The 16971-nt window shown below is 39.9% G+C and overlaps 1 pseudogene; it reads right to left on the bottom strand.

The window, feature by feature from the left end:
• LOC109487675 overlaps positions 1-16971 on the bottom strand; it is a 59239-nt pseudogene that overhangs the window by 21265 nt on the left and 21003 nt on the right.

Here is a 16971-nt window from a genome sequence, read left to right as displayed (position 1 = left end):
CGGAAACCCCGCAATGAATTGCAAATGAAAAAGAGGACACGCTATGGCTTTAAACCAAACAGTTAAAGCACTTCATAACTAATTCAGTACATTAGTATCAGAATGGTTTATTTGAAATTTCCCTCACATATGTCACACTTGCAGTCCTAAGACTGAATTATGGTGACAGTACATACATACATTATCATAGACTTATAACAATTAGTATCTAACACAAAATGTACTGCAAATAAACATAGAAAATCCATCATACCGTCAACAGACATGTTTTTTGTTGTTGGAAACAATCCTAAAAGAGCATCTTACCTTACTAACTCTACTACTCTGTCTCGAGGAGCTTTCCCGACATTTTCTCTGTTTATCTTCAAAATCTGGTCTCCTGGCAACAGCTTCCCAACAGACGGACCTCCTACAAGAAGAAGCGGAAATTCAATGTAGATTAGGTTGGTAAAAGAATGACTCAAGGCTCATTAGAAGGATACAGGTACAGGATACCAAATGATAAAGGAATTGCCTCTTGAAGAAAATACCAATTTGAGACTCCTGCTTACAAGACATTGGTCAAAATACTTTTTTTCAGTGCTCTGCAATATTGCAGAAGAGTCAAAATTTTGTTCTGCAATTTGGAAATACTTTCTGCAAATACACAAGCCTCCATACTACAATCTTGCAAGTTTATAAACATGAACTATTGATTGATATGCAAATTAGTGAAGACAAATTTTTGGAAGTCCAAAAGGAAACAAAAGATAAACAAGTCAAGACAAGGTTGATGTAAATTAGTGAAGAAGCTCCTGTTGTTTCAGAACAGGAGCTTAAGTGTTGTCTGTCCTTGGGGCCAAGAGCACCAAATCCCAAGTGCCAATTTTTCCTGCTGCAAAATTGCAGATTGTATAAATTTTTCTTCTGCAATCTTTGTAATCTATCTGCAGATTGCAGACTGCAGACAGGTATTTCGAACACTGCAAGAGGTGCAGAAATGTGACACCACTCTGCAGTCAGTGCTCTTACTGATGCAGTGACACACGTCCTCATGCTCCAGAAGTGTAACATCCCTCCATGCATGCATCCATACAGCATGAAATTGAGGACACATAGTTTACAGAATGAAGGTCAGTAAAATAGATGTATCAAACAAGAGGTACAACATGCAAGCCATGTATCTGTCATCAACAAGACATTTGGAGTAAGAAAAGTGAAGACACAATTTTCTTTTATATAATAATTCTATTGTTTTCTGCATACCAGTACTGTATTAAGAATTATCCGAACCAGACAGATTGTACCAGCAATATTCAAAATAAATGTTTTAAGAAAATTCCTACACTAATCAAATTCTGAATTTTTCTACTTGCTGGAAGGAATTTTGGGACCAGTATATTGGCCATCTGTCACCATGGTATTGTGGGCTGGTTTTATCACTGGCCAGTGCAGGTAGACATAAAAATACCAGTACCAGCACAGCTCCAATTTCACCTGCACTAGGCTGGATAAACGCTATACTGAATGTCACAAGGTTGGAGCTAGTTCCACACAATTGGCCAGGTGTCTCTGTATCTATATCGGTATAGCCAGTATAACCGCCCTTCGGCGTAACACACCAGCTTCGCAGGCACGCGGCGCGGTGGCAGCTGGCTACATTACACTGAACGACTTGAACATCTAACTCTAAACGTTGTTTAAAGCTATCTAATGATATTGCCCTACTGTGCTTGGTGACAGCGAGTTCCACTCTGTGATAGTTCTAGGAAAGAATTGAGTTTTTGAACACCTCAATCCTTAGTTGACAACTGTGGTACTTGAAGGCATAACTTTTTCTTTTCTGGGCTGGTATTACAATGTAGGTACCTAGTAGTTGGTACGTCCACCAGTTTATTAGTCATTTTCTACATCATGCATAGTCTGGACATTTTTCGTCTCCTTACCTTCGGTGACATTCCTGACTACAACAGGCCTCTCCCCACCAGCGACGAACCCAAAACCGACGTTCTGGTCTCGATGCAGCTCCACTCTCCTTGGAGGTGGCGGTGTCAGGCGTTCAGTGGCCGTGCGAGGGTCGTCACGACAGGTAGTCTGGGTCACATGACTGGAAAATAAATCGTCATGAGCACGTCGGCAGAACATACTGCGCCTGCGCAGAACCCTGGATTTTCGTTGGATTTTAGGTCAACGTTGCATCAAAATTTTGTTGCAGACAATATTTTTTCTGACATAACATTTGAAACTAGAGTTCCACGATCTCATACCTTCGCCAAATGATGTTAGCCTTTATGACTAAAAATTATAGATGAATCCCCCTGATTGTGCAAATAGGATCCTATATTGCATCAATTATATCTGTTGATCATATTCTACACAAGAAGTCTTATCTTATCAATGCATGCCATTATAGCATGTTCTCATAAATTATGCAAATGAGTTCCTTATTTGAATAAGTTATGTTTAATTATGTTCACCTTCACATAAGTTTCAAATATCCCAAGTATGAAATTCCAGACATTACCACTATGTAATTATAACATTTTCTTGTTAATTATGCAAATTAAGTCTTCATTTGCATAATCAATATCTGCCTGTATTTCTGCCGTTCTGAATTACATGCCACAAGCTTGAATCGTCCTATCATGGAATGCAGCTGATTTATAGAATTTCCTCATTAATTATGCAAATTACATTAATATTTGCATAATTGTAATATCATTATGTCAAGCATCGCTTCAGCTACATACATGCTAAAAATCACGACGATCCATCAGTCGGTTCTTGAGTTATCCGCCTTTAAACGTTTTTCAACTAATGTCCCTGCAGTTCCAGAGCAAGCCGCTAGGGGGCCCAAACTCACGTCACTTGTTCCCCAGCACAAGAGCTACCTTCCATCCAAATTTCGTCACCCTAGCATGTCTAGATCACGAGATATCAAAACCGGAAGTTCAGCTGCAGTACCATAACAAGCCGCTAGGGGGCCCAAAATCTAATCAGTTCCACGTCTCATGAAGACCTACCCACCTACTAAGTATCAAGACAATCCATCTTAGCCTTCTTGAGTTATCGTGCTCACACACACACACACACACACACAGACACACGAACGCCAACGAAAACATAACCTTCTTGGCGAAGGTAACTAATGTCAGAATGTTAACCTTATATGAGCAAATACAACCTTATATGAGACGTTCTTCTGAAGTGCTATGCACAATGCATTACGGGTTTTGTGCAGGTGCAGTACGTTCTGCTGACGTGCTACCGTCATGGTGGATATATTGTATTATGCCATACCTGGGTCATGACAATGTTTGGTACAGGTGTCCTGGTATTTCATGGTATTGCTTTTGAATGTACTAAATGGGGTTCCTAAGAATGGTTTAAACATGCCTTGCGTGGAGCACTAAACTTTTGTTTGAGAACACCAAATTTCTCATCCTTCAAGAAAACAGTTGGGCTGGTACCACAGGTGATAAAGGATCCACAGTAATTTCTATTTAATATACACAAAAATGTGGGGAACAAACTCAAGTTTTTAACTTTTATGTGATAGACTTAATGTTATGTCACTAGATATGCTACATCATAAACAATCTTAATATCTTGCATATATCTATAAAAATCACATTGCATGATTGTGTAATATTGTCAGTGATTTATGGTTTGCATTAATGTGCATGCAGCAATATTCCCATTAACTGTGTGAAAGTTTTTATAGAAATACTATCATTCATTGTGTCATATTATTGTGATACGCTTTCCATCAGCAAGCATTATGCAAGCCAATTAACAAGCAATGAGAGGACTGATCAATGGACTATTCCCACTCACACTGGCAAAGTACATCTCAGACACAAAACACTGATTATTCCCCCCCTTTGACAAAGCCTTGTTGATGTTTGGACGTAATTAATCACTTTCTCATTTGACTTGGAAATGTAATCAAACTGTTCAGCTGAATATGAATAAGGTCTGTCCAGTGTCATTCTGCCCTTGGACTTTATTTCCCAACTGCCTACCATCACTTATCATCATCATCAGCTGGTCAAACCTTCTCCATCCAAGGTTATGTGTGATGTTATGACAATGAATCTGCAATGAAATTATGTGGGTTGACTGCAAAAAGGAGCTTGAACTTGAACTCTACATTCACCAGAGGCTTACGACTAACGAGAGGGGTCCTAATTCCGACCTATGTTCCATGCAAACACACATACTTTTGGTAATAGTTTGCCTGACCAAAAACCTGCACAATATGAGCTATAATATTGACAGATAAAGATCACAATGGCTAAAGCTACACAGCTGTGTATTTCACTTCAGTGCATGTAGCGCCTTGTACGCAAGCGTAATGGTTGACGAAACTTATGGCAGGTTTTTGGTCATTTTGCCGGTGGAACGTTCTATCGCAATAGGGGTGCCCTAATTCCGACCTAGTGTTTAAGACAGGTCGATCTGAGAAGAGAGTTTAGACATTATAATACACACATTATGACCAAAACAATCTACAACAGTTTTTCTGTCCCAAACAAGTACTCTTTTTATGATTCCATGACTTGCTCCAAAGCAGTTGTTTCAAAAGCAAAACCTGCATTTTTGACATGCTCTTCAACCTCCGAACAAGCGTCGAATTCAAACAGATTTTTCACTCGTCTGTTGTCGGAGTGTACGAACTAAAACAAACTTTGTGAGATTACCGATATCAACACAAAAACTTTGTCCATTCTTGTGGTTATTTTTAGGCATGTGCTCCCATGCATAACGCCGCAACAATGATTTAAAAAACTAGTACGGAATTAGGGGTAGGTCGGAATTAGGGCACCCCCCCGTTACCAAACTAAGAAAACTCAGGAGGTTGTATGAAAATTCATTGAACAAAAGATTTTCATTCATTTGTATGTTTACCTTTTTACTGGCAACTTTCTGGCATAATTGGTACTTTTTTTGACGAAGGCAGAATTTTTCTTTGTCTTTCCATAAATTTCTAGTCCTTCTTATTGATTAGTCTATACCACATGAACCAACTACATGTATCATTACTGTAGATAATCATTTACTTTCACACGGATGTTAATTTTGCAGTAGATGGGGAAAGAGGTTTAAGTTTGCAGTCAAAACAATTCTGTGCTACAGTTACTGCATGTACATTGGAAACACATATTTGCGGTATCAAGAATTCATGTTGGAGAGACCACCCAAAAACACAAATCAAAATAAAGCCACCGCGAATATTTCATGCTTGACTACGTGGCTAACACCATATATGATAATCCTCCTACTGAAAATGTGCCAGAGGCCAGTCCCAGAGATAGCTGAGCCTGCTTACTTGATGTAATAGGTCTGCCGATGCTTGTCCACTGCCAGTTCCCAGCCATAGGGCAGCCCATGGCAGCAAGCCCAGCTCTGGGCGGGAGGGAGCCAGTTGGATGTGTGGGACTTGGTGCTGCCGGAAAAAAAAATACATATAGCATCAGCATATCTACATACATGTTCATATACAATCACTGAATCATTCATTGAATTGAGAAACACCCATGGTAGTTGAAACGTCAGCCTCTAGAAGCTAGATCGTGTTAACATTATGTGATGGAAGTCTCCCAGGGTACGGTTCCCTGTCAGTGTGCCAACATCGTTATACAACCGGGGCCATCAAAAGTTTCATCCACTTACAACGCAGGCAATCATATCTACTGACTTTTCGATAACAGAGTTATGCTGTATTCATGTTAAGCCCACGTATAGGATCAATGGCTTACAACGTTCTCTTCAAAGGTATGCAAGTCTCCTAGTAACTAGGGCCACTTGAACAAATGCCAGGGTTCAGACATCCAATTTGAACCTTGAAGGTTATTGGAACTACAAAAAACTTCCACAGGACACCATGTAGCAGGTTGAGAGTGTTTTTTTTACATGGCAGGTTACTAAATGTATGGAGATATTTGCATACTAGCTACATGGTAGGTCTAATATATGGAGACACCTGATATATGGAGACACCTGCCCAGCTACATGTAGCTACGTGGCAGGTCCAATATATGGAGACACCTGTACAGGGTACTACATGACAGGTCCAATATTATAGAGGCATCTGCAAACTAGCTACATGGTAGGTTCAAAATATGGAGGCACCTGCACACTATGTGGCAGGTTCAAAATATGGAGACACCTGCACACTACATGGCAGGTCCAACATATGGAGACACCTGCACACTAATATGGCAGGTGCAAAGATATATGGAAGCACCTGCACACTACATGGCAGGTTCATTATATGGAGGCACCTGCACACTACATGGTAGGTTCATTATATGGAGACACCTGCACACTACATGGCAGGTTCAAAATATGGAGACACCTGCACACTACATGGCAGGTTCAATATATGGAGACACCTGCACACTACATGGCAGGTTCAAAATATGGAGACACCTGCACACTACATGGCAGGTTCAATATATGGAGACACCTGCACACTACATGGCAGGTTCAAAATACGAAGGCACCTGCACACTACATGGCAGGTTCAATATATGAAGGCATCTGCACACTACATGGCGACATGGACTCAATGAAGGCACCTGCACACTAATATGGCAGGTGCAAATATATATGGAGGCACCTGCACACTACATGGCAGGTTCAATATATGGAAGCACCTGAACACCAGCACATGTCAGGTGCGGAGACTGATGTGCATTACATAACAGGTTCTATATATGCGGAGACAGCTGTGACCTACATCGCAGGTTCAATGTCAGCCGCCTACATTACCGCCCTACTGATGAGTAAACCATGTCTGACAACACTTGTGCATTAGCATGATCAGTTCTGTGTGTACCAGGCCCATGTTCCTGCCAGGCTTCCCATTGTGCCCCAGTCTCTCCTGGTGTTAGTGTGCTGAAGAAAGGGAGGCCACCTCAAGGTGTTTCTTTCCCACATCTCAGCAAGGTTATTTAGTGTTTTACACAGAATGCGTAGCATAAAAAATGCTTGAAAATATGCAATAAGAGCATAAACTTCATAAAGTGGTCTGAAGACAGGAATAACCAATATTTTCCGGTAGTTGGTGCCCTACCTGACCAAATATAATTAGAATTTGGAGAGCAGTCAACATTGCTTTCCACAGTTACTGTAATACATGCATCTGGGAAAATCTATCCATATACATGTATCCATGTTTTACACAGCATTAGATGATTATGATCACATTGTCATATCTTTGTCAAACATCTTTCCTGTATAATATGTGTGAAATATGCCCTGTAAACATTATTTCTTTAATTTACAGCATCATAATATCATATAACATGCATTTAACAGAGTAAATTTGATACCGCTATTGTGTTTGTCTTGATTTATATAAAAAGATATCTATACCCATTATGTTTATGAGGAAGAGCTTTGTCCTTTTCTCCTGACAATATCCAATATTGCGTTCTGAAGTCCTCACTGATAATTCAGCTCCAGAGCAAGGACAGGTCAAAGAGACACTGCGGCGCAATTTTGTGCCTCTATTTTTGGGTTCTGCACGTTGTTATGAATGTAGTAAAGAGCTCAAAAACAAATGAAGGGTAACAGGGTAGCCCTGTACACTGTGGAATTAAAGTTTGTCATTGACCTATGACACATGAAGGATAAATACGGCTAACACAGGCAACCGTAAACTTCTCAAGTTGGGGTAGGTTTTGTATATGCCATAACAGATAGCCCTTCCAGCACTTCGCCAATTTGTCTGAAATTCATAACAATAAATCTTTCTGATGCACATAAACAAAAAAATAATAATTCCAGCAAGCAAAAGCTGGATTACTTCGTACATGGCATGTAATCCTTACAAATCTAAATAACTTTGTCCATTGGCATTTGATGCTGACATGATCACAATGAGACTTCTTTCACTTGTATGCCAAGGACATGTTTCCCTCTAAATGCAGTAGAAATTATTTCTGCCAAAGGACTTATTTATTTATTTTAATTTATTTCATTCACATTTATTTTTTGAGGATTGGGCAAAAAGTTATAAAACTTATCTCAGCCCTCTCCTCACACATAAAAGGAAACAATAAATCAAAGTAATAATAATAAGAAGAAGAAATGACAAAGGTACATAATGAGCTGGTGTACAAATCAAAATCAATTAACTAAATCAAACAAAATGTCCTGTCTGCAAAGTAAAGTTGAAAACCACGTCAAATATTTTACAGTTGTTGACAAACGACAATGAGGGGTTACCCCTGAGAATGGTATTTGCATAGCATTGTTCTTATTGGCTGCTGAAATGACTGAATCTGTCCAATCAGGTGTCAGGGTGAGAAGCAGCAGCTTAATGTTGCTGTGCAGCAGGTGTCAAAATGCTACCCAATGTTTCCCCTGTCAATCAACTGGGAAATCTAGGGTGGGGCCATCTCTAGCCAGCCAGGTTTCTGTACGGCGTGCTCTGCAACAAGATCTTAAAGTTGCTGAGGAAAAACACATTTTGTTTTGCTGTTGCTATTGATTTTTTCAAATACTTAACTGTTTATATAGATTATTAAGTAAAATATTGTTATATCCACAAACACACTTTCATGAACATTCTACATCACATAGTCCAATTTCTAGCTGCACATGCAACAAAATCAGCCTAGAGGTCCCTTGAGACCACAAGAATGCAATTAGCCATTCATGGTATGTTTCTCCTTATTACACACTTCACATAATAACTATCATTTACTAAATGCTTTTATAAACTCATCTATTCTGCACAAGACTCATGCTAGCAAGCTCAGTTTTTGTTTTAAAAAAAACAGAAAAGATTAGGATCCGGCAGAAGGCTCAACAACCATGCCAAGATGGAGTACTGAGAAAAATGAGCCGAAACTGATCAATAGATAGTAATTTCAGAGCTACACTAAGGGGCCACAACCTCCTTTCTGGTCTGTGGTTTGAAAGAGATGAGCTAATCAAGAGAAATCAAAAATCATTAGCACACTGGCTGCAGCTGGGTTCACCAGGAATGTCCAGTTAACAGGTTAGAACAAATGGTCAAGAATGACCGATAAGGAATAAGGGTTTACACAGTATTACAGTATTGTTGTGAACGTATTGTAATATAAGAAGTAGAGTAAAAGAGAAAATTTAGCAGTTTTTCTGAGTAACTTCAGTAATGTCACCATCTGTACGGTTGATCAAGCCAGGTCCCCCCAGAGCCATCAAACTCCTGCTAGCTATCAACAGGCTCTCATCATAGTAAATAAGCAAGACAAAATCTGTCAGGGCAAGCCACGGGGGACAGAAGTGTTTGATTTAAGCTGAAAGCACCATTAGTCTCTGTTGTAAACCAGCTAAAATATACAGTAGCTAATTCAGCACCAAGGACAGGATAAGTCACTGGGCGAGGAATTGTTTCAGTGAAGCTAAAAGCACCTGGAAAACAGCTACAACATACAAGAGTCGAATCAGCACCGAGGACAGGGCAAGTAACTAGGCACAGGAGTGTTCAACTTAAGCTAAAACGACCAATAGGGCTGCTGGAAAACAGCTACAACATAAAACAGCGAAATCAGCACCAAGGACAGGGCACATAACTGGGCACAGGAGTGTTCAACTTAAGCTAAAACGACCAATAGGGCTGCTGGAAAACAGCTACAACATAAAACAGCGAAATCAGTACCAAGGACAGGGCACATAACTGGGCACAGGAGTGTTCGATTTAAGCTTAACGCACCAGTAGGGCTGCTAGAAAACAGCTACAATATATAACAGTCAAATCAGCACCAAGGACAGGGCACATAACTGGGCACAGGAGTGTTTGAACTAAGCTAAAAGCACCAATAGGGCTGCTGGAAAATAGCTGCAATATACAACAGTCAAATCAGCACCAAGGAGAGTGCACATAATTGGGCAAAGAATGTTTGACTTAAGCTAAAAGCACCAGTAGGGCTGCTAGAAAACAGGTACGATATGCAACAGCCAAATCAGCACCAAGGACAGGGTAAGTAACTAGGCACAGGAGTGTTCGACTTAAGCTAAAAGCACCAGTAGGGCTGCTGGATAACAGCTACAACATACAACAGTCAAATCAGCACCAAGGACAGGGCAAGTAACTGGGCACAAGACTGTTCAACTTAAGCTAAAAGCACATGATGGGCTGCTGCAAAACAGGTGCAATATACACTAGCCAAATCAGCACCAAGGAAAGATAACATTTTGACAGAGGTTTTTTTTGTGGGGGGGGGGTGCAGGTGGCTGTCATAGTTTTCAACCCGATAAGTCTGAAGGCCAATCAGACCATGCATTTTCCACTCTAGTTGTTGGACTTCCAATTTTCCATAACATTTGGAAATATAATTGTCAAAGTTTACCAGATATGCCATGAGAAAATAACTAATGTAAACATAGGCACAGCTCAAAGTATTCTGCACCACAACAGAATATTAAGTAGGAACTTATATTAAGTCATTTCACCAATATGAGAAGTACAAAATGCATTTGGAATTGCATACAAAAGCAAGTTAACGTGCAAAACATTCCTAAAGACAAGATTTCAAATTACGGAGGCTTCGTTAATGTGAAACAGCAGCTAGCACTAATTGTATTTCTGTGGATGTGTGGTTAGGTCTAATCAAATTTATGTGAGTGGTGGGGCAAAATAAATTTGTTACAAATTGGAATGGAAGGATCCAAATCAGTAAATAAGAGGAAATTCTGTGGGTGGAGTCGTGGGTGGTACCACAGAACAATCTCTCTATCACTAAGCTACTACAACAGGCAGGATTAACAGTATTAAGCCTATGTACAATTATGGTCATTATGGGGGTATAATCTGCTAGTAGTAGTAGAAGTTTTATGTAGTGTTTGAGTGGAAGGGCATGTGCGGAGTACTGGAGGGGAAGAGTGTAGCAGTGAATGGTGACCCGAGAAGAAGAAGAAGAAGAAGTGGCCTGCTAAGAGGTTCCTGGCATAGGTGGGCACTGTGTTTACAGATGGCTCTGTCCAGTAGGTCCCACTGGTACATGGTAAGGTTGGACACTTTGATGTTGTCCCTTTAGTTTTCCAGGGTCTACCACAGCCTCTAACTGCAATTTGGTGATGGTGTTGATGAAAATACTGACTTGTTAAACATGCTTGATTTTCGTGTTTTTGACCTTTGAACGGCTAGGACTTTGAGTATAGGACTATGACTCTGTTTTGACGCATCAGACTTTTATGTTTACTGTATGTTGTCCACTCTTGTTTTACTGTATGTAACAATGTCTTGTGTAATTTTGCTGGGCCCCCTTGGAAAACAGCTAATGTAAGCTGAATGGGGCTACCCAGCCATTTTATGATTAGATAAATAAATAACCATAGGACTGAGGTGATGAACTTTGCCATAGTCTACACATCTTCAAGTCTGAAGTAATTTGCTGATAGATTAATGGGCTATCAGAAGTGGCAGCAAAATTAGTACAGTATAGCATATAGAATATACTACATATAGGGGAAAACGCTAGAACACTTTGCAACTGGAGACTTGAACTAAAAATCCAAAGATCCTGCTGCAACTTGCACCAATACCTACCAGGACAGAGCAAGACGTTAAATATTTTCATCATTCACTCACCCAGTCATTCATATCAACTTAAATGTGCCTATATTAGAGCCAACATAGGGTGATCTGTACCACAATCAAATTTCATATTGTTACAAACTGTATGCCAACCTTTGTAATACAGATATCCATACATCACTTGTGCAGGGTAATTGACAGAGTGAAGGACCAGGAGAAGCGTGACACCCGTGGGTCCGGGGTTATGCTCCTGCCCTGCAAGTGGCAGTCCAGTCCAATAAGGCACATTATGTGCACATGAGCACACCCCCCATTGATACATTCAACACAAGGCACACACAGCCATTAGTTACAACTTTATTCATCCTACCCTAACTGGCATCTCCTTTGGCCCTGCTTGCTGCTAAAAGTAGACGCTTGTACGTGACTTGGCTTCCAACTGAGCGCTTCTGTAATCCCTTCCCAGCCTGTTATGTTTGATAGCGAAGTAAAATCCATCCTAGTGATGGCAATATGACTGTCAGAAGTACTTGTGTGACGATAAATGGGCCCAGGAAAGGCACATTAACGTTTTGTACTCCACAGAAGGTTGCTACTTTGACTTCCGAAGATAAAACACTGGATTATCACAGTGCTGTTTGGTAAAAACACTTTTTTACGCAAAGAACATAACCTGAATTGGATGTAATCATGGTACTCGCTGTCTGCCATACTCGACACAGAAAACATTGCCATACAGCCTTTATCCCACTTCCTACAAAGTTATAACAAAGTTGTAAGAACAACACTTGAAATGAGATTATAACTGTGAAAATTACAGAATTAGCTCAGGGGTGGATAAGCTCGGATCGTATTAATACCTGTAGATGGACGGACATAATTCACTTCTGCATGCATCCGAGGGTTGATTTCCCCCGAGAGTTTTGAGCACTGATTATTACAGAAGTAGTGTTAAATGAAGGTGTAAAATGTCAAATAAAGTGTACCAACTTAGCTGACTCCAGCAATATTCCATGCGTTTATCAATCATGTCTTTCTAAATCGTTATTTGAGTCTCCTACTCAGAACTTCCTTTTCCAAATATAGAATGTTGTCAAGCTGTGGAAAAGATATAACCATCAAATATAACCATCAAACAAGATGTTACATATACTCCTAGCGTGCAGGGAGCAACATTTCTTTCCAAAATGAAATCTTGCAAAATCACAGTTTGTCAGAATTTGATGAAATTATCTGTTATACATGTACTACACACCTTACAAAGTCTTTATTATTACAATATGCATTAAGTACCTTAAAGCTCCTGGAAAGGTATACGAAAGTGAAGAAACAGAACTTTGACACACACTTTAAAGTGTGCTTTAAATATTTCATAAAGGATGGATTTTATACAGTAAGGGGAATGGGAAAAGACTACATTTTGTCAAGTTTTCAAATCATATGACAAGGGATCCATTGTTTTAGTAGTTTTAGAGGAGTGTGTGTATTTTCAGACTTGCTATAACTTATGCAAATATATGTCCAACATAACAATTGCATTGGCACTCTGGCAACTTGTCTCCATGCATTGCAAACATTGGTTTCAGCATACTCTAGACGATACACATGCAAATTTAAAGAGCAAGAAGCAAAGAAGAGGATCATAATAGCAACCTTTTAATACAAGTGGCCATGTTACATATTAAGGCCACACCAATTTAATTTGTTGGTTCTCGGATTTTTTCAGAAAAAATATGAAGCGAAAGGGCGAAAAAAATAAAAAATAAAAACAGGTCTATGCATCCTATTATAGCCCCAAATGCTACGATGTGAGCCATGAAGTCAACAAAAAATTTAAAGTTAAAATTTAAAGTATAAATTTTGAACTTTTAATCAAACCACTGCATTGATAGATCGAAAATCTGTAATAACTAGGAAGAAAAGGAATTTCCTCAACTGTTGGGTGCAAAATATGAGCATTTTTGAGTTTATTGAGAACCAGAATCTTTTTTTTTTTTTGCAAATCAGAAAAAAATGAAGAGGCGAATCCGAGAATCAACAAATTAAATTGGTGTGGCCTAAGCTCTGTAAGTACATGTATGCTGCACTTTAGATCAAAGTACTTCATAAGAGCACGCTGAGTGTTGGGTCTATTAGTGATGATTACAGTGTACAAATTACAGGTTTTAAAATGTTTGTAGCCGGCAATGCTTTGGACTGAAAGTTGTAACTTGTAGCCGCTTTTTCTGCATACCTTCACTGGTGAATACATAATTCCTATCTACAATGTACATGATACCACTTATCTTCCATGCCTCTCGATTCAATTCATTCAAAAACATGTCTTTGAAATGTTCCTAGTAGCATCATTTTCAAAGAAAAATACAAAGCATTTAAAGAACAAACTGTCAGTATGTCTCATAGTAGCTGGTGTGTTACGCCGAAAGGCGGTTATACCGGCTATACAGATACAGATAAAGATATACTCCTTAGATCATGGGCCAGTACAAGCATTTTGAGACCTGGACTGGTAATTTAAAATTTAACGTACTCTTAGGCTATCTTCTTTTAACATACAAGTAAAGAAACTCAGAAAACAAGTATTCAGAGCCCAACATCCACAAGTGCAGCATTGGTGGAATCTTGACTCAAAAAAAAATTTTTTGGGGGGGGGGGGAAGACAGCGAGTACAGTTTGCCGGTTTGCAGAGTGCAAAGCGGATGGCATCCTAGGTAGGACACTTAATGGTGGAAAAGCTTTTCTTTCAGCACACTCCCATGTCTTGAAGCCCATAATGTTTATGGAGCTATAAACACAGTACTGGCTGTGTGGATGGAACTAAGGCCACAGCAAGTCAATTTTTACATCTCACAGACTTCAAATCTAAAGTGAGAGTGAAAAAAACAAACAGGCAGGGCAAAAAAACAAGATAAGCAAAAAAGATGCCTAATTTAACTTTAATATAGACCATGTATTCTGCAACAGGAACTGACACCATAAAATGTCCCATGTCTCCAAGTCCTGTGAAGAAGCGATGCAGGTGACACTAGTGTGATAGCCTGTCTGTGTGGTGAAGTGGATAGAGCGTCCGACTGTCAAGCAAGAAGACCCAGGTTCAATCCCCAGGGTTGGACCCAGACATGTCCGGACTTGCACCCAGACGTTGTACCCATGGGAAAGGCACTTAACACGCATTTTCCCCCTTAGTTAGAGGGTTCCTTGGCCCTACTAGGGTTTGGGTTGGCGTTAGGAAGAGCATCCAGCTGTAAAAATCTTGCTTCTAAAAAAGACTAGTACTTGGTGCAAGCACGTCTAACCCCCGGTTGGGAGAAAATGACGTTAAATTTGGTTTAAAAAAACAAACAAAAAAACTCTAGGCTATCAAGTTACTGCTATTAAAAAAAATACACAATATATTTTTCTATTTTAGGTATTTTCTTGCAATTTGTCATTATTAACCACCACAGGAAGGGAACAAAATTTCTATTTCTTGTTCTTTCAATCAGGCGGAAATCATGGCAGGAGCAGATGTCATCCACAAAATGTCCTTGTTGTGGCCTAATGTAGTTAGAACACGTACCAGGTCCCGCTCACACTCACAAACTTCAGCAGGGTAATCCCCCGGGGGTAGCGCTAAGTAAGGTTCCTTGGGTTAATGATCCCGACTTATCCAAACTTCCCCCCCCGGATAAAAATAGCTCAAGTCAAAATGTCTTCCACACCGGGAAAAGAGCTCTTCTAAGAGCCTTTTTATGGTCGACCACATGGAAATTCAACCCGACCACACGACTTAAAGCTGGGAGCTTAAGGCGCTGCTCAAATTTCAACAGAAAGTTTGACGGTTTAAGTTTTTGTGTGTACTCATTACCTTAACTGTTACTGCCATTTTAGAATGAAGTTAATGATTTTCTTCTAACAGCCTTTTCATGGTCTACCACATAGAAATTCAACCCAACCACACAGCTTAAGGCTGGGAGCTTAAGGTGCTGCTCAAATTTCAACAGAAAGTTTGACAGTTTTAAGTTTTTTGTGTGCTCTTTACCTTAACTGTTACTGCCGTTTTAGAATGAAGTTAATGATTTTCAAAGCATCGTTGAGCACCTGTCATGAAAGTCGTTCAAAGTCAGAAAGTCTGGCTACAAATCCCCCAGTGGGAGTGACTTGTGGGAGAACTGCGTGGTACAACATCTGGGCAAATCATTATCTTTCTCGTCACGCCTTCTTATACGTCTCCAGAAATTTCTCTGAATTTCAACTGAGCCTGTCCTCCCCTTAGTTATGAATTATGAAAACTCTTGCACAATTCTGAATGCACAATTTTAGTTATATGACGCAGGGTTACTCCCACAAGGGACCAAATTTGGCCACTCTTGTATGCATACAAAGTAGCGGGCACATGAACCCAAGCCCGATAAAACTACCATAAAAATATAATACTTGGTCAACAGCTTTGTTATTTCTCTCCTAGGTATGCACCAAATAAAGTTTGGTTAAGTGTCGTTTTAGTTTAAAGATACTTGCACTTGCATCTTACAATAGAAAAGCTACAAACAGTAAAATATGAAATTTTGTAGCTTTTTCTAATATTATATCATAGTAATCATACATGTACATGAAGAGTTATATATTCAAATATTCAACTTATTCCCATCCATATAGGTTATGAAAGAACTTCTATAATTTTCAATTGATACTACTTTACTACAGGAGATCTATCAGATGATAAATGTACAACATCATAAACAAAATAATGTATAATATCACTGTTCTAATATTGATGGTACAATGAGCAAAATTACTATCCATAGCAAATTGTAGTCAACAGATACCACACAGTAGCTATGGTGTATTGATTTTGGAAATTTGGAAAACATTAACCATTCAGGGAAACAGATGTCATAGCTATAGGCTGCCAAGTGTAAGATATGCATGTGGCACATAGATAAGAAATATGGTATGAACATGACTATGCTTGGATAACCAGTGCATGATTGAGTAGGTAAATAACTCACTTGATGTAATAGATGCGGTCCAGGCTGTTGATTTGCGCCTGCCAGCCCGCCGGGAGCCTCGTATTGATGTCCTGCAAAACCTTCTCCTTCTTCTCCTTGGACATGTCGTCGTCCTCCCCTCTCCCAGCCTCCCCCGTCTCCACGGAAACCCATTTGGCATCCATCACGGCCAGAACCAACCCTACTTCACGTCAGCGCTGTATCTCACAAGGCTGTGACTGGTCATCCATTCGCTTTCCCCGAGCCCGCCGGAACGTCGTCAGCCATTTTATCCTCCTCTAAGCTGGAGCCGGGATGGCTGTCAGGCTCCCATCGGCGGCCTGTGCTGGCCCCTGTAGGAACAACACGACGGTCCACAATCACACAAGGATACAGCCACACATCATACTAAGAACACCTCACTATCGCCTGACAAATGAACATTCCACAGAAACACCATCTGGCAATAAGCCAGGGACCACAGTC

This window comes from Branchiostoma belcheri, unplaced genomic scaffold (genome assembly GCF_001625305.1).
Source record: "Branchiostoma belcheri isolate BF01 breed outbred unplaced genomic scaffold, Haploidv18h27 scaffold9, whole genome shotgun sequence".
In the NCBI taxonomy this organism is placed as follows: Eukaryota; Metazoa; Chordata; class Leptocardii; order Amphioxiformes; family Branchiostomatidae; genus Branchiostoma; species Branchiostoma belcheri.
This window is presented reverse-complemented; position numbering and strand designations above follow the sequence as displayed.